Source organism: Puma concolor, chromosome A1 (assembly GCF_028749965.1).
Source record: "Puma concolor isolate L17-30 chromosome A1, mPumCon1.1.hap2, whole genome shotgun sequence".
In the NCBI taxonomy this organism is placed as follows: domain Eukaryota; kingdom Metazoa; phylum Chordata; class Mammalia; order Carnivora; family Felidae; genus Puma; species Puma concolor.
This window is the reverse complement of record NC_141667.1, coordinates 94,955,616-94,979,833: the sequence shown is the minus strand read 5'-3', so window position 1 is coordinate 94,979,833 and position 24,218 is coordinate 94,955,616. Positions and strand designations below refer to the sequence as shown.

Below are 24,218 nucleotides of genomic sequence, written 5' to 3'. Positions count from 1 at the left end.
CAACTCAGGCAACAACAGATGTGGTAAAGATGTGGAGAAATGGACACCCACTTGCACTGTTGGTGGGAATGCAAACTGGTGCAGACACTCTGGAAAACAGTGTGGAGGTTCCTCAGAAAATTAAAAATAAAAGTACCCTATGACCCAGCAATAGCATTACTAGAAATTTACCCAAGGTTATATAGGAGTGAGTGCTGATTCATAGGAGCACATGTACCCTGATGTTTATAGCAGTGCTATGAACAATAGGCAAATTATGGAAAGAGCCCAAATGTCCACCAACTCATGAATGGATAAAGAGGATGTGGTTTATATATACAATGGAATACTACTTGGCAATGAGAAAGAATAAAATCTTGCCATTTGCAACAACTTGGATGGAAATGGAGGGTATTATGCTAAGAGAAATAAGTCAGAGAAAGATATCATGTTTTCACTCATGTGCGGAAGTTGAGAAACTTAACAGAAGATGATGTGGGAAAGGAAGGGGGAAAAGTAGTTTCAAACAGAGAGGGAGGCAAACCATTTAGAGACTCTTAAATACAGAGAACAAACTGAGGGTTGATGGGGAGGCTGGGAGAGGGGAAAATGGGTGATAGGTATTGAGGAGGGCACTTTTTGGGATGAGCACTGGGTGTTGTATGTAAGTGAGGAATCATGGGAATCTATTCCTGAAGCCAAGAGCACACTGTATACATTGTATGTTAGCTAACTTGACAATAAATTATATTAAAATTGTTTAAATATTTTATTTATTTTTGAAAGAGAGAGAGTGGGGCAGGGGCAGAGAGAGAGGGAGACAGAGAATCTCAAGCAGGCTCCATGCTGTCAGTGCATATCCCGACATGGGGCTCAAACCCATGAACTGTGAGATCATGACCTGAGCCAAAATCAAGACTTGGACGCTCAACCAACTGAGCCACCCCTTTAAGCAGAATTCTTTATGAAGGTCTCAGTGGTGGCTGTTTCATGTTGAGAATGTCTTTTGTTGTATTTATCCTGTGTAGTCATCTTGGTTAGGCAGACTGCTCTTGGGACATAATTTCTTTTCTTCAGAACTCTGCGAACACTGGTCACTTGTCCTCTGTTGTTGAAAGTTGCTGTGGAGAAATCTGATGCTAGCTTAATTGTTCTTGTTTTTGGACATGATTCTCATTGTTTCTTTTCTTCTCTTTTCTCTTTCCCTTAAAAAACATTTTTGTTATCTTCTATTCAGTGTTAATGTTATAAGCATGTGGAAAATAATTAAATTGAACCCTTTATATCACAGTATGCCTGAGAATAAAGCCCCAGATGGACTGAATAGTTACACAGTTTTTAAATGAACCCATATAACTAGTAGATGAAAACACTGGTGACACTGTAATTTTTCTAAGAATGGCCTCAAGATAGAAACCATGAAGAAATGATCTGTAGATTTTCCTGCATCAAAAAGAGAAAACAAAACAAAACAAAAAACAATAGCAAAATATGAATAAGGTTAAAGGAAAAATTGTAGCAGGTAAAATATTCACAACAAATAATGGATGATAAATATTTGCTGTATGTGTATGTGTGTTTTGTTCAAGATAAAATCAACATAATAAAAGGTAAGCATGTAAAGGGTATGTAGAATATTTTATAAGTGGAATAATTGATTCAAGAGAAGAGAAGGCTTCTGATTATTTTATGTAGGCATAAAGTGAACTTTTAACAAATCAGAAAGAAATTTTCCTGTTTGGAACACAAGATTTTTCATGAGTAGTTACATATATTGGGTTAAATAAACTTGAACATCTCTCTTGAGCTGTGAATTCCATGGGTCTAGGATATTTATGTCTTACCCTTACTGTTAGATTGTTTTCTCCTTGGCAAGTCCCAGAAAGATGTCTTACCATCTCTCTGCTCTTCATGGTGCATAGCTCAGAACTTTGCATGTATAGGTCCTGAAGTGAATATTTACTGAATGATAATTGTAATGAGTTTTCTAAAATTGATGATAACCATTATTTTATGAAATATATTTGAGAGGTTTTAGCATCTTTTGTATAGACACTTTAATGATCATAGATTATTATATATATATTTTAAAGTAATTTTTGATAGTCTTATTTGCAGAATTTTGATTAATGCATTTTATTACTTTAATTGAAAGATTCATTCTTTTGCAGTATAAGTATATACCTAAGTCTCATTTTGCAAAATTCAGTCTTTGTTCATTTTACCAGATGATCATTTACAGAATTGTATTTTTAGACCCTGCCTGATTCCTTATGAATTGCAAAGAATTTTGTTTACCATGTACATGGTTTATTGGACACTAATGCTTTAATTATTGAAAAACCTTTAAAATGATTTTCATTTGAAATGAAACTGGCATGACAAAACTGGCATGAAAATGCACATTTGCATATATGGTTAAAGGTTAGTGATGTTCATTTTTGTTATGTTCTTTTATTGATGTAAATTGGGAAACTGAAGGTTTTCTTAAATGAAAGGGCATATTCACAGTGATAGAATGATTTTATAGACTATTTAACAGCAAACTTTCTTTGGAGAACCATATGTATAAGTGGTTAGTGATATTAAAATTGGTACCAGCCTTGGGATATCAAATGTATTTATTTTTAACTTTTATGCAGATCTAGTTATTGAAATGTACATTTCAAGTACATTTCAAGTGTCTTTCAAAGTAATTTTGAATGATTTCCATTTGAGAAGTAAGGAGTTAGGTTTGTTAGTTATTAACCCAAATATAGTAATATAGTTTATTTTATTGATCTATGATTTTTAAAATTAGGAGTGAGAAAAGTCACAGACGGGGTTTGTTGACATATTGCAATCCATATGTGTGCTTTTCTGATAAGGAAGGTATAGCATATACCATCCCTCCAGAACATTTAGCACCAGATTTATGATTTTTCTAATTTGGTTTGTAGCTTGCCAAAGAGCATGTGAGTGCATATTTGATCAGAAGCATATTTTGCCTTGAATCAGATGAAGAATACTTAATGAGTCAGTGCCAAGAAGCATTGCAGAGAAGATGCCGACTAGCAGACTAAAAGGGCTTTCAAGTGCCTTAATGTGAAATATAATAGAGATAAAGTAATATTACATAAAAAGTAAAGTTTTTAAGTTTTTCATGCCCCTTCCCTTAATAAAATTCTCCACCATAACTATTGAGAATGATGCTTTACATTTATGTGATGGATTTTGCATTTTTACTGGGGTGAAGACTTACTTCCAAGTGTATTATACTCTCTTAGGGGCTGAGAAAGACACTAGTTGTACCTTAGAGGTGCCAGTAGTTCTGCTCTCTCTAGCAGCTCTCTCTCTTCTAGTGAGTGCTAGAGATTACCAATTAAAATCAAGTTTTTCTTTTTGTGTGTTCAATAGGAAAAAGAAGTATCTCTTTGTTTTTCATTGTATTTCTTGGTTTATCAGTGAAGTTAGAAAATTTTTCTGTTTTTTTAGCTATTTGTATTTTTTGCTTTATAAATTGCTTATTCTTGTTCTTCATCCATTTTGCTATGAAGGTACTCACTTGTGGCTGGTTTGAGATTCTTTATTTGCTAAGGATGTTAGTTAGCACTTTGTTGTGTACATCACAAATATTTTGCCTGGGTTTTGTATTTTAACTTGGTTTGCAATGTTTTTTTGGCATAGATAATTTAAAATTTATTTTGATGTTTATTTTATTTTTGAGAGAGACAGAGAGACAGAGTGTGAGTGGGGAGGGGCAGAGAAAGAGAGGAAGACACAGAATCCGAAGCAGGCTCCAGGCCCTGAGCTGTCAGCACAGAGCCCGACATGGGACTCGAACTCATAAACCATGAGATCTTGATCTGGGCTGAAGTAAGACGCTTAACGGACTCAGCCATCCAGGCACCTCTGGCATAGATAATTGAAAAAGTATAGTCAAATCTAGTAATCTTTTTAGTCTAAGATTTCTATCTTTTTTAAGATTTGAAAGGCCTATACTAACCCTACATAATAAGAAATTTTCTTTTGAGACTGTGGTGTAGGAGGGAATAATCAGGCAAAGCCTTTATATTCCTTAGTTTAAATAAATTATAAGGGATTACCTTTGTTAGAAATTGTGATTTTTATTTATAATGCCTAACTTACATATATCCCATGTATATGACAAGCCATTTTACCTCAGCCTGGGGAGGGCTTTTCCCAAATAAAACGTCTTCCAACATTCTGCTTTCCTTGTTTCTACTTTTTCACTGTGGAAGAAGGGGAGAAAGGAGAGGGATACATGTTTCCAATGACACTGTCTTTTCTCCCCCTTGCAGGGCACTTTTACAAACTGAAGTTACATTATACACAATTATTAGGTTTCCAGGCTAGTCCACAATAGCAATCAATAATAGTTTTTTTTCCTCCTGTTCTTTGTATAAAATTTAAGCCATTAAAAATAAAAATTTAACATTTATTTTTGAGAGACAGAGAGTGAGAGAGCATGAGTGGGGGAAGGACAGAGAGAGAGAGAGAGGGACACACAGAATCCGAAGCAGGCTCCAGGCTGTGAGCTATCAGCACAGAGCCTGACGCGGGGTTTGAACCCACGGACTGTGAGATCATGACCTCAGCTGAAGGCGGATGCCCAACCCACTGAGCCACCCAGGTGCCCCTCAACCATTTTTTAAAGTTGATTTTTTTTATTTTGAGAGAAAGAGAGTGCACAAGCAAGTAGGGGAGGAGGAGGAGGAGGAGGAGAAGGAGAGAGAGAGAGAGAGAGAGAGAGAGAGAGAGAATTCCAAGCAGGCTTTGTGCTGTCAGTGCAGAGCCCCACATGGGGCTCAATCCCACGAACTGCAACATCACGACCTGACTAGTAACCAAGAATCAGACATTTAACTGACTGCACCACCCAGGTGTCCCAACCATGTTTTGAGTTAATTGAGATTTTAACAGTAGCCTGGAACCTGAACAAAATAAAGTTCAAAAGAAGTTACAAGTAAACTTTGGAGGCATAGCCCAATTGTAGGTTATTTTGTGGTGGTCAGTCTTTTTGAGAAGCCACATCTAAGGACCCTGGACCAGAAATGGTCTAGTTGGTCTTAAATGACTCTAATGAGCCCTCAATAATTCTGCACATTAGGTTTATATTGAGACTTGTTTTCTAAGTTCTGTGAAGTGAAAGTATGATTGGTGCATAGGTATGTCTTCTCTTTAGATACTAGTGCAGCATAACCCAATCGAATTTCCTGCAGTGATGTAAAATGGATATCATATGACTATTCACTTACTAATGGGGGAAATATTCTGTAGCTTGGTCATTCAGTATGGTAGCTACTAGCTACATGTGGCTATTGAGCACTTGAAATGTGGCTAGTATGACTGAGAAACTGAATTTTTAATATTACATGATTTTAGTTGATTTAAGTAACCACGGGTAGCTAGTGCTATTATTTTGAACAGCATAGATCTAGAGATTTTTGATGAGTGAAGTCCTCAATTTCATAACAAATCACAGATTTAACAAGTCAAGTTAATGCCTATTAGAGGCTTTCTCCCTTACTGTCTAATAGAAAATGTTGTAGAATGTGTAGCTCTTAGTTGGATCCTATTTAGGAAAAACAAACTATGAAAAATGTAAAAGAAAAGTTTTAGACAATCCATGATTTCATTTTTAAATTGACTATGGTTGATACACAATATTGCATTAGTTTTAGGTGTACAACATAGCAATTTGACAAGTTCATACATTGTGCTGTGCCTGCCTCAGTTGTAGCTACCATCTGTCACCACATAAGCCTATTACAGTGTCATTGATGTATACCCTATGCTGTACCTTTTATTCCTGTTACTTATTCATTTGGAAAGTGGAAATCTGTATCTCCCTCTCCCCTGCATCCATTTTGCCCACTAACCCCTTCCTCTCTGGTAACCATCAATCTAATTCTGCTTTTTGTTTGTTTGTTCATTTGTTTTATTAGATTCCACATATGGATGAAATTATACAGTATTTGTCTTCTTCAGGCTGACTTATTTCACTTAGCATAATACCCTTTAGGTTCATCCTTGTTATTGTACCTAGCACGATCTCATCCTTTTGTATGGCTGTCTAATATGCCAGCGTGTGTGTGTGTGTGTGTGTGTGTGTGTGTGTGTGCGCGTGCGCGCACACGCGCGCGTGCACGTGCGCGCACGCACGTGTGCCTAACATCTTTCTTATCCATTTGTCTATTGATGGACACTTGGGTTATTTCCTTGTCTTGGCTATCATAAATAATGCTGCAATAAACATGGGAGTACATTTATCTTTTCAAATGTGTGTTTTCATTTTTGGGGGGATAAATACCCAGCAGTGTAATTATTATATCATGTGGTATTTCTATTTTTTAATTTTTTGAGGAACCTCCATACTATTTTCACAGAGGCAATACCAGTTTACATTCCCACTAATAGTGTACAAGGGTTCTTTTTTCTCCACATCTCACCAACACTTGTTATTTCTTGTCTTTTTTATTTTAGCCATTCTGACAGGTGTAAAGTGGTGTCTCATTGTGGTTTTGATTTGCATTTCCCTGATGATTAATGATGTTGAATACCTTTTCATGTCTGTTGGCCATCTTTGGAAAAATGTCTGTTCAGGCCCTCTGACCATTTTTTAATTGAATTGTTTGAATTTTTGGTGTTCAATCTAGGAATTTTTTTTTTTATTTTTTATTTAAGTTCTAGTTAGTTAACAAACAGTGCAATATTGGTTTCAGGAGTAGAATTCAGTGATTCATCACTTACAAACAACACCCATTGCTCATCATAACAAGTGCTTTCCTAATACCCATCACTTATCTAGCCCATCCCCTACCCGCCTCCCTCCATCAATGCTGTTTGTCTTCTGTCTTTAAGAGTCTCTAGGGATTCCTAGGTGGCTCAGTGGTTTGGCGTCCGACTTTGGCTCAGGTCATGATCTCATGGCTCATGGGTTCGAGCCCTGCGTCAGGCTCTGTGCTGACAGTTCAAGCCTAAGTCTGCTCCGGATTCTGTCTCCATTTCTCTCTGCCCCTCCCACATTTGTGCTTTGTCTCTCTCTCTCTCTCTCTCTCTCTCTCTCTCTCTCTCTCTCTCTCTCTCCCCCCAAAATAAATAAACATTAAAAAATATTTTAAAAGTCTTTTATGGTTTGTTTCCCTTTCTCTTTTTTTCTTCCCCCCTCCCAAATGTTTATCTGTTTTGTTTCTTAAATTCCACATATTAGTGAAATCATGTGGTATTTATCTTTCTCTGACTGACTTATTTCACTTAGCATAACACACTCTAGCTCCATCCACATCATTGCAATGGCAAGATTTCATTCTTTTGGATCGCTGAGTAATACTCCATTATATATACATAACACATCTTCTTTATTCATTTATCAGTCAGTGGACACTTTGGCTCTTTCCATAGTTTGGCTATTGTTGATAATGCTGCTATAAACATTGGGGTGCATGTATCCCTTTGAATGTATATTTTTTATCCTTTGGGTAAATACCGAGTAGTGCAATTGCTGGGTTGTAGGATAGTTCTATTTTTAGTTTCTTGAGGAAGCTCCACACTGTTTTCCAGAGTGGCTGCACCAGTTTGCAGTCTCACCAACAGTACAAGAGGATTCCCCTTTCTCCACATCCTTGCCAACACCTCTTTTTTCTCGTGTTGTTAATTTTAGCCATCCTGACAGGTGTGAGCTGGTATCTCATCGTAGTTTTGATTTGCATTTCTCTGATGATAAGTGATGTTGAACATCTTTTCATGTGTCTATTAGCCATCTGAATGTCTTCTTTGCAAAAATGTCTATTCATGTCTTCTGCTTATTTCTTCACTATATTATTTTTTTTTTGGAGGGTGTTGAGTTTGGTAAGTTCTTTATCGATTTTGGATACTAACCCTTTATCTGATATGTCATTTACAAATATCTTCTCCCATTCCATAGGCTGCCTTTTAGTTTTGTTGTCAATTTAGGAAATTTAAACGTAGCTTGGCATTAGGTGATTTTATGGAATTAGTGTTAACTTTGTTAGATTTGATAATAACAATTGATTTGTGTTATTAATATACAAAAATGAAATTTTCAGATAAACAATGAGACCTACAGTTTGCTTTAGGGGAAAAAAAGTATTGTTGGGGGAGTAGATGAGACAAGATTGGCCAGTGTTCATAGTTCTACAGATGGCTCAAGGACATTTTACTGGTTTTATACTTTTGTATATGATAAAAAGTTTTCATAGTAAGTTGTATTGAATAGGGAGAACTCTTTGTATGTCATATAGTTCAACATTTTGTCCAGGTTCATGTCCTCAGCCATTAAAGGCAGAGTAAGGATTCAAATCTGTCCTTCAGCGCTGAGTTCTGTTGATTTTCTTTTACATCACACTGCATCATATTTTAGATACATGGTTCTCCATCCCACCTACTCTGTGACCCTTGACAAGTTATCTTGCACATTTCCCTCTTGGGTAGGTAAGGCCAAATTTAGTCATAGAGCTGGTCACATAGATCAGGAGAGGGTAGAGTCTTTCATGGCAAATTGGATCAGGTTGGGATGTTACTGGATCCAGATCTGAAGGCCAAGTACAGACACTAGTTTGGGAGGGAAATCAGAGGAGCAGTAGCAGTTGCAGATCCAGGAGAGGAATAAGCAAGGTCAGACTCCCTAAGAGACTTGGAATGGGTACAAGATGGGATCAGGCAAAAGACTGAGAGCATAACATGTACAAAAAGTAAGGGTGCTGACTGATAATTCTTGCTGGTACACGGCTGTGTAGTTTAAAGGCAGGTTTGCTAACTTGGCATATAGCCAGATTGATATTCTTGATTGTAAAATGCCTGTTCCACTCTACCTGATAGTCTCTATTTAATATAAAATAATTGTAATAGTATGGAATCCATCAGGGGTGCCTGGGTGGCTCAGTCGGTTAAGTGTCCGACTTTGGCTCAGGTCATGATCTCACGGTTCGTGGTTTTGAGCCCCACGTCGGGCTCTGTGCTGACAGCTCAGAGCCTGCAGCCTGCTTCAGATTCTGTCTCTGGCTCTCTCTTCCCCTCCCCGGTTTGTGCTCGCTCTGTCTCTAAAATAAATAAACATTAAAAAAATTAAAAAAAAATAATATGGAATCTATCTAGAAGGTACTGTTGAGGTCATCTAATCCAACCCATTTATTTCTAAGTATTATCAAATTCATATTGCATTTCTGAAGGGTAGTTGGCATTGAATTATGTGCCATAAAGATTATAAAATTTCAGTTGTGTATGTTTGCAAGATTTTGAGATAAGTAAATAGTAGTTATGATTATTCAAGTCATGCAGATATTTGGTTAAAATTGGTTATTGGTTAAAGTAGAGAAGAATAATTTTATTTATTTATAAAATAAAATTTGTTTTATGAAATATAATTTATGAATTGTATTTACACTTATGCTTCTAGTCTCAGGGCTAATGGTAAGCAAGGATTTCTCTTATCAGTAAATGAATAGCCACATAGTATACATTTTATATGTATATTGCAAGTGTTTGTGTTTTATATTTCATGCCAGGAATGTTGAGGGGGAGGGTGGCTTCAGCAACTAAGCCATTAATGCTTAGGAATAAACCAGTGAGTGGAATGTGTGTTATATCATTGCCTCACTAGGATATAACTATTTAAAAGCAAAGCAAAACAAGGCATTATTGAACGGCAACGTATTGACATTGTGATAATTTTCTAACTGTATTTACTTGCACCTTTCTTGCGCTTCATATTGACATTGTGATAATTTTCTAACTGTATTTACTTGCACCTTTCTTGAGTTATGTGAACATTTCTTTTTGAGTCTCACTTCTGAATTCTTTAGTTAAAGCCAAGAAAAAGTATTTTTTCTCTCCTCTATCCACACTATTCTATAATCAAGAGCAACAAGCTTCTAAAGTCAATTTCTAAGTTTAATAGATATTTGTACTTATTAGGTACCATTAAATTAGGACTACTGTACTCATTTATTTGTTCACTAATAACTTCATTATATTTATTCATTAATTTAACAAACTTACTGTGTCTTCCCATTGAGGATGAAAGGATGAATAAAACATAGCCCCTTCCCTCATGTTGCTAATATTTTACCTGAGTTAACAGACCTGTAAGCAAGTAATTGTGATCGAGTGTGCTGATTGTCATAATGGCAGCAAATACAAAGGAATCTGGGAGCCTTGTGGAGAAAAGGATTAGCTAAGGAACAGAATGGGGTTGGGTGACAGATGGTTTTCATGGAGAGGAATCTTGAAGAACAAATTGCCAATAGTGCGGTGCCTGGGGGGTCCAGTCAGTTAAGTGTCCCACTCTTGATTTCGGCTCAGGTCATGATCTTGTGTTTGGTGAGGTCGAGCCCCACAGTCTCGCAGTTGGTGACTGCAAAGCATATTCTCTCTCTCCCCATCTCTCTGCCTACCCCCACCCCCCGCCCTGCTCACGTGTGTGTGTGCTCTCTTCTCAAAATAAATAAACATTAAAAAAATAAATTGCCAATACTAATATTGGCAACTGTGTGAATCAGATTTTACAAAATCCATTGATGTCATCTACCTTTGGCTTTGAACTTACTACTTTTGGTTTCATTTTCCCATTGTCTGCCTTAGATACTTTTTCTTCTACAATGTTTGATGTCTGTCCAGTCTGGTTTTATTGTTCATATCCTGGTTGACATCATATTCATTTTAGATAACTGACCTGACTTTGAGCTTTGAGTCTTTTTTTTTTAAGGCTATTTATTTATTTTGAGAGAGACTGAGTCAGCATGAGTGGGGGAGGGGTAAAGAGTGAGGGAGAGAGAGAATCCCAAGCAGGCTCCACCCTGTCAGCGCAGAGCCCGGTGCAGGGCTCAAAATCATGAAACCATGAGATCATGACCTGAGCTGATGTCAAGAGTCCGGTGCTCGACTGACTGAGCCACCCAGGTGCCCCACTGAGCTGTCTACTCTTAATCTGGCCTGGTACTCTCAAAGTACATGACTTTTGGTAACTATCTCCCTCCTTGACCTCTTGCATCAAGAAAAGGGAATTTTACTCATATGATTTTGCCAGGATTCTAAAGGCAGGAATCCAGTGTCTTCCAGCCGATTTTATTTTTCACAGATCGAGTATTTGAAAAAGAAGTTCTGAGAGAATGTAGGTGCGATATGGCTAGAGACCAGGGTATGAGAGATTGAGAAAGATGTAATAAGTTTGGAAAGGCAGATGAAGGCTGGACATTGAGAATCACGAAAACCACGGATCTGGGGCTTTAATCTTCATGCTAAATAGGACCCATAAATGGTTTTCAGGAGGATTGTGACACCATCATAGTTATAATGTGTAAAGATAACAGTGTCATTACTAGAACAGAAAGAGGAGAGGTTGCAGTCAGGGAGACCAGTTAAAGGAAAGAGATGATGAAGCTTGAATTGAGCAAGATAGTAATGGTGGAGAGCAAGGTATAAATCAGATGGATTTCAGGGAGGGAACTAATAAGATCTGGGTACTAATTAGAAATTGAGTTTGAAGGAAAGAAAACTATTGAAGAAATTTTTGAGTTTTCTGCTTTGGGTGATTGGGCAGGTTATTTTTTTTTCTTTTAATTACAAGTATAATTAATGGAAAAAATTAATTATACTTGTAATTATTTAATGGCTGTTTTCTCCATTAGACTAATCTCCATGAGGGCAGGGACTTTGTCTTTCATGCTTATATCTATATTCCCCAGCACCTGGCATAGTGCCTGGTTATAGTAATAGACTCAATTAATAGTTGTTGACCAGCTGACCAGTTTCATGAATTCAGTAAATTTTTATTTTCAAATTTAAATTCTTCTGAATGCCAGACATGCTTGTAGATGAATTTTAACACCTTTAACTAAGACATGAAAGATATGAGGATGAGCAGTTTCAGTGAAAAGATAATGGGTTGTATTTTGGACACACTGAACTGAGATGCCATGGGACATCCAGTTGGAGATGTGCATTTATCTAAACTTCAAAAGAGTGATCTTGGTAGGAGATTCATATCTGGATATAAAAAAACCTGAAGTCATGGAATGTTTGAGATTAATAGAAAGAGTAAGTAAACTGAAGCATACTAATGTCTGGAGACAGAAATCTGGGGGAAAGAAATATTTAAAATATAAGTAGAGAAAAAAAGAGTTAACTAAAGCAAGCGAGAAGGATGTCCATAGTTTTAGGAGAAAAGTCAGGGGGTAGGGTTGTCATTAAAGGGAAGAGAGGGGAGAGTTTCAAGGAGGCATACGTCTTGGGATGCAGTATTAGTGAAATTTGAATCCCTGGAAGAGTTCTAGGAAGGCCATGGATTCCTAAAGTATTCTATCTTTTGTTTTGCCTTAGAATTCAGGTCTGAACTCTTTAATTGATAATCATATTACTGACTCTAAATTGTGGAGACTTTGAGCTACCTTATGCATATGAAATTCAAATAAAATTCCTTCAATACTGGTATTGTTCAGTTAATAAAGCCTTAAGATTGTCACCTGACTATAAACTGCAAGAAGAGAAGACCAAAATTTGGAAGGAGCTTTCTATTTTAGATGAAATATATGTCCTAAACTAATTTTCTCTTCAAATTTTCATGGACCAGTGCTCCTTTCACTTGAATAAATTTTACTTTTCAATTGTGATAATACTTTTAAAGCAATTAAAAGACAAATGAATTTTTAGCCATTATAAATTATTGTTAATGCATAAGAATATTATTATAATGTTTGTGCATATACTACAGTGTGTGGTAGAATGGGGTTGCTGTGATTCTTTGATTTGTAAGGCTTTCTGAGTTACTGTGACTTTTTTTAAACAATAAAGATCACTATTTTATTCCCATGATTTTCTTTGGAAAAACAATTATTTTACAATAGAATAGTCCCTTAACATTCAAGTAGTCAGAGAGAACTAACAGACCAAAAAAGAAAAAGAAAAAAAAATTCCTTGGAAACAGAAACACTTGAATTATTTGGCTTCAGGAATTTACTGCTTAGTGTGTGTGTGTGTGTGTGTGTGTGTGTGTGTGTGTGTGTGTGTGTGTTGTGTGTGTGTGTTGTGTGTGTGTGTTGTGTGTGTGTGTGTGTGTGTGTGTGTGTCCTCATGAAGAGCTGTTTGATAGCTCTGAATTCATAGATTGGAGGGGCTGCTACTCCTGTAGTATGACAGATTTCCTTGTAAATAGACTCCACCAGGATTGTAGTGTGCACCCACTAGATGATCAGTAAGTTTAGGTGGAAAGATTGATTGTTGACAAGACTTAGAAATTACCTAATGTTTCAGAAATGTTTGACTCATTGCAATTTACACAAAATCTAGAGCCTAGTGATTCTCCATTAGTTGTTTTATATAGTAGAAGCTAACCTGGATAATTGGTAGTCAGGTTGGATCCACTGATGTTTTTTGGCCAGGTTGTGGGAATGTATTCAATGCCGCAGTCTTCCCAGGGAACATTAGCCCAGCAGGAACTTTTGGAGCCTGTGGAAAAAGCTGAGGCATGAGGAAAAAGTCACAAAATAGTCACAAAATCACTAAATACATATCTAGGACTTAGGTTTGGGAAAAGTGTAAAAAGAGTATTTGTGTTTTCAATTTAGGCAAATCTTGAATATGATGGAAATGACTCAATTAAGGGGAATTCATCTAATCACCTTTACCAGGGTCTCTTGATGGAGGTTGATTTTGGTGGTGGATAAAAGAGATGAAAGGGAATCTTTGCTTTCACATTTTCTCTTTGTTTTGTTTTTATTAGTCCCACCTCTTTCTTCTAACAAATTTCACTCTTTGTTGATAGTATACTCTTTTTTTTTTTTTTTTTTTTTTTTTTTTTTAAATTTTTTTCCAACGTTTTTATTTATTTGTGGGACAGAGAGAGACAGAGCATGAACAGGGGAGGGGCAGAGAGAGAGGGAGACACAGAATCGGAAACAGGCTTCAGGTTCTGAGCCATCAGCCCAGAGCCTGACGCGGGGCTCGAACCCACGGACCGCGAGATCGTGACCTGGATGAAGTCGGACGCTTAACCGACTGCGCCACCCAGGCGCCCCGATAGTATACTCTTTTCTAGGCAACATTTTTATCTCCCATGGCTGAACAAAAAACTAAGTACTTGGCTGAGAGAAATGACTGAAACTCAGTCAAGATTTAGGACAAGAGTCAGTAAGATTGTGTGGAGGTCAAGTGGCCTGAGCCAGGCTTGAGAGTGTAAGTGTTATCTGCCCATTTAGGTTTAAAAGGTTACAGTATTTCTGGTAGGAAGATCCATATTTATTACCCTGAATTTGTTTGAAAATCTTATGAACTATGCTCACAAGTCTTCAAAATATTTGTTAAATGAGTGAAATGATAAAATTGCATTCAGCAAAATAGAGTTCAATAACCCTAACATGGACCTAGGGGTAAGGGTTATACCTTTTCCTGAGCACTTTTCCTGAAGAGGTCATGCCCCCAGTTCTTTAATAGATAATTCTTCAGCTTGGTAAAAGGAATTGTAACTTGTCAGGGGAGAGATCTTGGAAATTCCTAACGTGGTTGTAGATTACTTCAGTACTGTGTTCCTGCCAACAGGAGCCACTGAGAGAGTGACATAGAACACAAATGCCCTCTTCACACATTTTCTAATTTGTCTGCTCACAGTTAAACCTGAAGCATAGAGTGGGCCTTTTGCAAAGCTGTGAATTACACCAAGTTTCCTTTGGATATCTTTGCTTGATTTATGGAGACTGCTTTTTATACTTAGAAGTTGGAGGTGGAGCTTGTAGAACCTAATCCAACCCAAATCACTTGTTAAAATGAAAGGAAATGGTTGGGTTAAAAATAAACTATCTAATTCTTGTTTTATTCCCTTTATACTCATGGATGCTTTTTAGTATATCCAGCAGATACATTTTTTGGCATGTTTGTAGAAAGTATTATCAATAAGAATGTTACTATTTGAATTTGGGGATTTATTTTGGTGAGAACAAAAGTTGAAGCCATCTAATGAGGATTGAAATTAGAGTAGGGTATAGGAACTAATAACCTGTAATTAAAATTTTTTTGTTATTGAAGCCTATTATGCTGTACAGGGTTTCTTGAACTGATACACTTGATTTCAGCACAATCATTACTAATTAAGCTAATTAAGTAAATTGCTTTTGAGTGTTCAACTTTGATGTGTCCTTTACATAAAATATATGTGGACTGTGCAGAAAATGGTTCTTTCTTAATGCCCTCTTTTAATCTCAGTCATAATTCTAGTTTGTAAGGGGGCATAAAAATGAAGAACTAATGCTAAATTTTCATTTAAAAGTATTAGTCACAATATACGCAGAAAAATATTGAACAGATGAGAAAAAAAAAGCTAAAATGGGCAAAATGCCCAGAGATTCCAGCAAATGTAGCTTACTTGAGGCTAAAGAAAAAAAAAAAGGAAAATAATAATGACTATATAAAATTTATGCCTAAGAGTCAGGAATTTCCTTCTTTGTCTCAGGCTAGTCTCTTCTCTCTTAAGGATCATTCTCATATATATTTTTATAATCCAAAATTCTTATTATGGGGTAATTACACAATCAATATACATATTTAAGAAAATATAAAGAATTCCTTTGTGAGATTTTATTTTATTTTTAATTTTTTTTAATATTTATTTATTATTGAGGGACAGAGAGACAGAGCGTGAGCAGGGGAGGGGCAGAGAGAGGAGACACAGAATCCAAAGAAGGCTCCGGGCTCCCGGCTGTCAGCACAGAGCCTGAGGCGGGGCTCAAACTCACAAACCGCGAGATCATGACCTGAGCTGAAGTCGGATGCTTAACTGACTGACCCACCCAGGCACCTCTCCTTTGTGAGATTTTAAATGATGGCCAGTTTGTATAAAGATGTAGAGCTCTTTAGGTAAAGTATTATTTTTTAAGTGAACTTTGGTAACAGCTCTTTCATGTATATTATCCATTTTATCTGATTATAAAATTTTTGATATACAGTTGTTCATAACATTTTCTTCTTATCCTTTTAATGTCTTTAGGATCTTTAGTGATAACTGCTTTTTAATTTGTGGTTTTGATTGTTTTTATTGTGTTTTTCTGGATCAGTCTCTCTAGAAGTATATCAATTTTATCAATCTTTTCAAAGAATTAATTTTTGCCTTATTTTTTCTCCGGTTTCTCTGTTTGCTATTTTGCTGATTTTGCTCTGATCTTTGTTATTTCCTTCCTTTTATTTGCTTGGGATTTACTTGCTCTTCTAAATTTTGAAACTTAGGTCACTGATTTTAGACCTTTCTTCTTTTTTAAGCTACAAAAGCTACGGTTTTTCCTCTAAGCACTGATTTAGCTGCATTCCACAGATATTATTTTGTCGTATTTTTATCTTTAAGTATGAAATATTTTATAATAACCTTTCTGATGTTTTAATTTGACCCATGGATTATTTAGAAATGTGTTGTTTAATTTGAAAATATTTGGGGTTTTCCTAAATATCTCATCGTCAGTGATTCCTAATTTAATCTCATTGTGGTCAGAGTTACTCTATGATTTCAGTCCTTTTAGATTTATTGAGATTTCTTCCATGGCCAAGCATATGGCCTATTATGGTTAATGTACTGTGTGTACTTAAAAATAATTGATGTTTTGCTCTTATGGGGGTATATGATTCTATAAATGTAAGTTAAATAAACTTTTATATCTTGACTAAATTTTTGTTTAGTTTTTCTATCAGTTGCTGAGAAACAAGAGCTAAGGTTTCTAACTATGATTGTTTCTCTATTTCTCCTTTTAATCCTGTCAAAGAATTGTTATTAGGTACATATACATTTATGAGTGATGTCTGTCTGAAAAATAGATTCATCAATATAAAGTATCCCTCTTTGTCATTGTCTTTAACTTAGCGTATCTTTTATCTGAATTAATATATGTACTATATATCTACAGCAGACTTCATGTTTATTGTTCATATGATCTTTTTCAACCTACTTAGTTTTCTCTTGTTGGCAAAGACTACCTTTTTTAAAAAAATCCATTCAGATAATCTCTGCTTTTAAATTGAAGTGTTTAGTGCATTAATATTTAACATGATAATATGATTGATTAAATCTAACTTTTTTCTGTTACCCCCTCCTTTTTTGTTGTCGTTGTTGATCATCTGTTTCTTCTTCCTTGCCTTCTTTTGGATGAATGTTTAGAATCCCATTTTATCTATTGACTTTTTTTGATATCTCTTTGCATTATTTTATGAAAGATTATGTTACAGTATACATCCTTAACTTTTTGCAACCTATTTAAAGTTAATGTTATACCACTTCACATAAAATGTAGAAAACTGCGGATATAAACATCTATTTACCACATCCCTCACCAACTTTTTATTTTTATTTTTATTTAATTTATTTTTGAATTTACATCCAAGTTAGTTAGCATATAGTACAACAATGATTTCAGGAGTAGATTCCTTAATGCCCCTTACCCATTTAGCCCATCCCCCCTTCCACAACCCCTCCAGTAACCCTCTGTTCTCCATATTTAAGTCTCTTATGTTTTTGTTCCCCTACCTGTTTTTATTTTATTTTTGCTTCCCTTCCCTTATGCTCCTCTGTTTTGTCTCTTAAAGTCCTCATATGAGTGAAGGCATATGATATTTGTCTTTGTCTGACTGACTAATTTCGCTTAGCATAATGCCCTCTAGTTCTATCCACATAGTTGCAAGTGGCAAGAATTTTTTTTTTTTTTTGATTGCTGGTATTACCCCATTGTATATATATACCACATCTTCTTTATCCATTCATCTGTCAGTGGACATTTGGACGTTTCCATAGTTTGGCTATTGCTGATGGTGTTGCTATAAACATTAGGGTGCATATGCCCCTTCGAAACAGCATACCTGTATCCCTTGGATAAATACCTAGTACTGCAATTGCTGGGTTGTACGGGAGTTCTATATTTAACTTTTTGAAGAACCTCCATACTGTTTGCAGAGTGGCTGCACCAGTTTGCATTCCCACCAACAGTGCAAAAGCGATCCTCTTTCTCTGCATCCTTGCCAACATCTGTTGTTGCCTGAGTTGTTAATGTTCTGATGGGCGTGAGGTGGTATCTCATTGTGGTTTTGATTTGTATTTCCCTGATGATGAGAGATGTTGAATGTTTTTTCATGTGTCAGTTGACCATCTGGATGTCTTCTTTGGAGAAGTGTCTATTTATGTCTTTTGCCCATTTCTTCAGTGGATTATTTGTTTTTTGGTGTTGAGTTTGATAAGGTCTTTATAGATTTTGGGTACTAACCCTTTATCTGATATGTCATTTGCAAATATCTTCTCCCATTCCCTCAGTTGCCTTTTAGTTTTGCTGATTGTTTCTGTTGCTGTGCAGAAGCTTTTTATTTTGATGAGGTCCCAGTAGTTCATGTTTGCTTTTGTTTCCCTTGCCTTTGGAGATGTGTTGAATAAGAAGTTGCTGTGACCAAGGTCAAAGAGGTTTTTGTCTGCTTTCTCCTCAAGGATTTTGATGGCTTCCTATCTTACATTTAGGTCTTTCATACATTTTGAGTTTCTTTTTGTGTATGGTGTAAGAAAGAGGTCCAGGTTCATTTTTTCTGCATGTCGCTGTCCAGTTTTCCCAGCACCACTTGCTGAAGTGACTGTCTTTATTCCACTGGATATTCTTTCCTGCTTTGTCAAAGATCAGTTGGCAATACATTTGTGGGTCCATTTCTGGGTTCCCTATTCTGTTCCATTGAACCGAGTGTCTGTTCTTGTGCTAGTACCATATTATCTTGATGATTACCACTTTGTAATACAGCTTGAAGTCTGGGATTGTGATGCCTCCTGCTTTGGTTTTCTTTTTCACGATTGCTTTGGCTATTCGGTGTCTTTTCTGGTTCCATACAAATTTTAGGATTGTGTGTTCTATCTCTGTGAAGAATGCTGGTGCTATTTTGGTAGGTATTGCATTGAATATGTAGATTGCTTTGGGTAGTATTGACATTTCAACACTATTTGTTCTTCCCATCCAGGAGCATGGAATATTTTTTCCATTTTTTTGTGTCTTCTTCAATTTCATTCATAAGCTTTCTGTAGTTTTCAGTGTATAGATTTTTCACCTCTTTGGTTAGAGTCATTCCTAGGTATTTTATGGTTTTTGGTGCAATTGTCAATGGGATTGATTCCCTGATTTCTCTTTCTGTTGCTTCATTGTTGGTATATAGGAATGCAACCGATTTCTGTGCATTGCTTTTATATCCTGCCACTTTGCTAAATACAGGGATCAGTTCTTGCTGGGTTTTTTTGGTGGAATCTTTAGGGTTTTCCATATAGAGTATCATGTCATCTGTGAAGAGTGAAAGTTTGACTTCCTCCTGGACGATTTGGATGCCTTTTATTTCGGTGTGTTGTCTGATTGCTGAGGCTAAGACTTCCAATACTATGTTGAATACTAGTGGCGAGAGTGGACATCCCTGTCTTGTTCCTGACCTTAGGGGGAAAGCTCCCAGTTTTTCCTCATTGAGGATGATATTAGCATTGGGTCTTTCCTGTATGGCTTTTATGATCTTGAGGTATGATCCTTCTATCCCTACTTTCTTAAAGGTTTTTATCAAGAAAGGATGCTGTATTTTGTCAAATGCTTTCTCTACATCTATTGAGAGGATCATGTGGTTCTTGTCCTTTCTTTTATTGATGTGATGAATCACATTGATTGTTTTGTGGATATTGAACTAGCCCTGCATCCAGGTATAAATCCCACTTGGTCGTGGTGAATAATTTTTTTAATGTATTGTTGGATCCAGTTGGCTAATATCTTGTTGAGGATTTTTGTGTCCATGTTCATCAGGGAAATTGGTCTATGGTTCTCCTTTTTAGTGGTGTCTCTGTCTGCTTTTGTAATCAAGGTAATGCTGGCTTCATAGAAAGAGTTTGGAATTTTTCCTTCCATTTCAATTTTTTGGAACAGCTTCAAGAGAATAGGTGTTAACTCTTCCTTAAATGTTTGGTAGACTTCCCCTGGAAAGCCATCTGGCCCTGGACTCTTGTTTTTTAGGAGATTTTTGATTACTAATTCGATTTCCTTACCGGTTATGGGTCTGTTCAAATTTTCTATTTCTTCCTGTTTCAGTTTTGGTAGTATATATGTTTCTAGGAATTTGTCCATTTCTTCCAGATTGCCCATTTTATTGGCATATAATTGCTCATAATATTCTCTTATTATTGTTTTTATTTCTGCTGTGTTGGTTATGATCTCTCCTCTTTCATTCCTGATTTTATTTATTTGGTTCCTTTCCCTTTTCTTTTTGATCAAACTGGCTAGTAGTTTATCAATTTTCTTAATTCTTTCAAAGAACCAGCTTCTGGTTTCATTGATCTGTTCTACTCTTTTTTTGGTTTTGATAGCATTGATTTCTGCTCTAATCTTCATTATTTCCTGTCTTCTGCTGGTTTTTGGTTTTATTTGCTGTTCTTTTTCCAGCTCTTTAAGGTGTAAGGTTAGGTTATGTATCTGAGATCTTTCTTCCTTCTTTAGGAAGGCCTGGATTGCTATATACTTTCCTCTTAGGACCGTCTTTGCTGCATCCCAGAGGTTTGGGGCTGTGGTGTTATCATTTTCATTGGCTTCCATGAACTTTTTAATTTCCTCTTTAACTTCTTGGTTAGCCCATTCATTCTCTAGTAGGATGTTCTTTAGTCTCTAAGTATTTGTTATCTTTGCAAATTTTTTCTTGTGGTTGATTTTGAGTTTCATAGTGTTGTGGTCTGAAAATATGCACAGTATGATCTCGATCTTTTTGTACTTGTTGAGAGCTGGTTTGTGCCCTAGTTTGTGATCTATTCTGGAGAACGTTCCATGTGTACTAGAGAAGTATATATATTTCACTGCTTTGGGATGAAATGTTTTGAATATATCTGTTAAGTCCATCTGGTCCAGTGTGTCATTCGAAGACATTGTTTCCTTGTTGATTTTCTGTTTGGATGATGTGTCCGTTGTTGTAAGTGGGATGTGGAAGTCCCTTACTATTATGGTATTTTATCAATGAGTTTCTTTATGATTGTGATTTATTGATTTATATATTTGGGTGCTATCACATTTGGAGCATAAATGTTTACAATTGTTAGGTCTTCTTGGTGGATAGACCCCTGAATTATGATCTAATGTTCTTCTTCATCTCTTGTTACAGTCTTTATTTTGAAGTCTAGATTATCTGACATAATTATGGCTACTCGGGCCTTTTTTTTGTCACCCATTAGCTTGGTTTTCCATCCCCTTACTTTCTTTTTTTCTTTTTCTTTTTTTCTTTTCTTTTCTTTCTTTTTTTCCACCCTTCTTTCAATCTGAAGGTGTCTTTAGGTCTAGTTGGTCTCTTGTAAACAGCATATAGATGGATCTTATTTTCTTATCCATTCTGTTACCCTGTGTCTTTTGATTGCAGCATTTAGTCCATGGACATTTACAGTGAGTACTGAAAGATATGAGTTTATTGCCATTATGTTTCTTGTAGAGTTGGAGTTTCTGGTCCTTACTAGTTTTTGTTGCTTTTGGTCTTTTTTTTTTTTTTTTTTTTTTTTGCCTTTTCTCCCCTCAGAGAGTCCCTCTTAGAATTTCTTGAGGGCTGGTTTAGTGGTCACAAACTTCTTTAATTTTTGTATGTCTGGGAAACTTTATTCTCCCTTTCAATTTTGAATGACAGCCTTTCTGGATAAAGAATTCTTGGTTGCATATGTTTCTGATTTAGCACATTGAATATATCCTGCCACTCCTTCCTGGCCTGCCAAGTTTCTGTGGATAGGTCTGCTGCAAACCTGATCTGTCTTCCCTTGTAGGATAAGGACTGTTTTTCCCTTGCTGCTTTCATGATTCTTTCCTTGCCTGAGTATTTTGTGAATTTGACTATGGTATGCCTTTTTGATGGTCGGGTTTTGTGGAATCTTATGGGAGTCCTCTGTGCTTCCTGGATTTTGATATCTGTGTCTTTCCCCAGGTTAGGAAAGTTTTCCTCTATGATTTGCTCACATAACCCTTCTACCTCCTTTTCTCTCTCTTCATCTTCTGGGACGCCTGTGATTCTGATGTTGTTCCTTTTTAATGAGTCACTGATTTCTCTAATCCTTAAATCGTGCTTTTTTGCCTTAGTCTCCCTCTTTTTTTTCTGCCTTGTTATTCTCCATAAGTTTGTCATCTATATTGCTGATTCGCTGCTCTGCCTCATACATCCTTGCCATCGTGGCATCTATTTGAGATTGCAGCTCAGCTATAGCATTTTTTATTTCATCCTGACTAGCTTTTACTTCTTTTATCTCTGCAGAGAGGGATTCTAATCTATTTTCGATCCCAGCTAGTATTCTTATTATCGTGATTCTAAATTCTAGTTCAGACATCTTGCTTGTATCTGTGTTGAATAAGCCCCTGGCTGTCATTTCTTCCTGCTCTTTCCTTTGGGGTGAATTCCTTCGTTTCAGCATTTGGAAAGAAGAAAAGGAATTAGGGTAAAAAAAATTAAAATTAAAAAATTAAAAACAATGCACACACACAGAAATAAAATAAATGATGCTAGATCCTAGGTGTGTTTTGGTCTGGTTATTGAAAGGAGTTTGACAGATTATAGAAAAAAAGGGGCAGGGGGAAGAAAAACAAGAAAAAAAGGAAAACGTTTTAAAATTTGAGAAAATGAATACAATGAAATAGAATAAAATGAAATGATGGAAGTAAGATAGAATTTGAAAATTTTACCAAAAAACAAATATATAATAGAAAAAAATAAAAATATTTTTAATAAAAACTGAAAATGAAAATGTTTTCTCTTTCTGTATTCAAGAAAAAGAAAAGAAACAAAAAAGATTAAAAAAAAAAAGAAAATTGAATAGATGGACCTGTGAACAGACTGAAATACAATTGAAATTACATCATTTTCCCCTAGAAGTGATACTATGAAGCACTTTATAGTCCGCACACTAGGCAGTCGGAAAGATTTGTGGTGTTCCTGAAGAATGAGGTTGGCCCAGTTGAGTGGGGCTTAGTGTAACAGCTCTGTTCTCCACTAGATGGTGCTGCCTTGCTTACTGGGGTGGATTGTTGTGGCACTTGTAGGTGTGTATGCATATGCGCAGGAGGAGTATAAATGGAGTCTCCCATCTACCCATCTTCTAGTATAAGAACTCTGTGCTCTCTCCAACCAGCAATTGCGCACCCATTCTTTGTGCTTTCTGTCCACTCCCTGCTTTTACAGTGTCTGTGACCAAGCCATCATGTTGCCAGGGGGCACCTCCCTCCTGAGTTTTATCTCAGATGTGACTGTGTTTCCAGATCCCTCACTTCTGAGGTACTGCGGCTTTGACCTGCTTAGATCCTCTGGGGGAGGGTCTCACTGAGCAATGGCTGGGTGGCAAGTGCACCCAACAACGTTCATGGGACTGTGCTGCTGCCAATGCCCAGAGACTGTGTCTGGTGCCAGCCCACCCCAGAAAAAGTTCACACAATCCTGTAGCAGCAGCATTTCATGGATTATGGAAAATCACAACACACATCTGGCACCAGGCTTCACCCTTAACTTCCTTGTTCTAGCACCAGTGAATGTGGTTATTCTCTGGTGTCTGCTGGGACCAGGTGGCCGCACAGCCTCTACCAAATATCCTTCCAGCAGTGGAACTGCTTCCTCCCGTGGGGCCTGAGGACCTCTTGGACCCCACTCCGCTCCTGGGGATTTGTCCTTCCCACCTTAGCACCTCCGGGTACTGAGGTGCAGAACTTCAGGCTCTGCGCTCCCCGTATTTATAGAGTCTTAGTGGGTATTTAAACCCTCTCCTTTCTCCTTTCTTCCTTTTTAGTGCAGTCTCTGCAGCTGTTTCCACTTTCCACTTTCTCTCCAGCTGCTTTTGGGAGGGGGTGCTTTTCCCGTAGTCCCCCCATCTCTGTCCTCTATCTGTAAGCAAAAACAGCTCTCTGCCCTACTTGGCTTCTCTCTCCTCCATTTCACCTTTCCATGCCTCGTACCTGCTGAGCTCTGTGGTTCAGGTTGTGCAGATTGTTGTGTTAATCCTTAAATCAGTTTTCTAGGTGTGCAGGATGGTTTAATGTTGATTTGGCTGTATTTCACGACTGTGAGATGCAAAAAAAACTTCCATGCTGTTCCACCATCTTGGCTGCTCCCTCTCACCAATGTTTATTTTATGGTTGTCATATATATTATATCTACTTTATAAACCTCATGTGACACTGTTATAGTTTTTGCTTTAAAAACTGTCACATGTATTATTTTTTTTTAAGATTTTTTTAAAAGTAATCTCTACACCT

At 36.7% G+C, this 24,218-nt stretch overlaps 1 protein-coding gene across 7 annotated transcripts in view; it reads left to right on the top strand.

Annotated features, from left to right (window-relative positions):
• Positions 1-24,218, top strand: part of ATG10 (autophagy related 10) — a 451,299-nt gene that overhangs the window by 294,530 nt on the left and 132,551 nt on the right. The window lies entirely within an intron of this gene.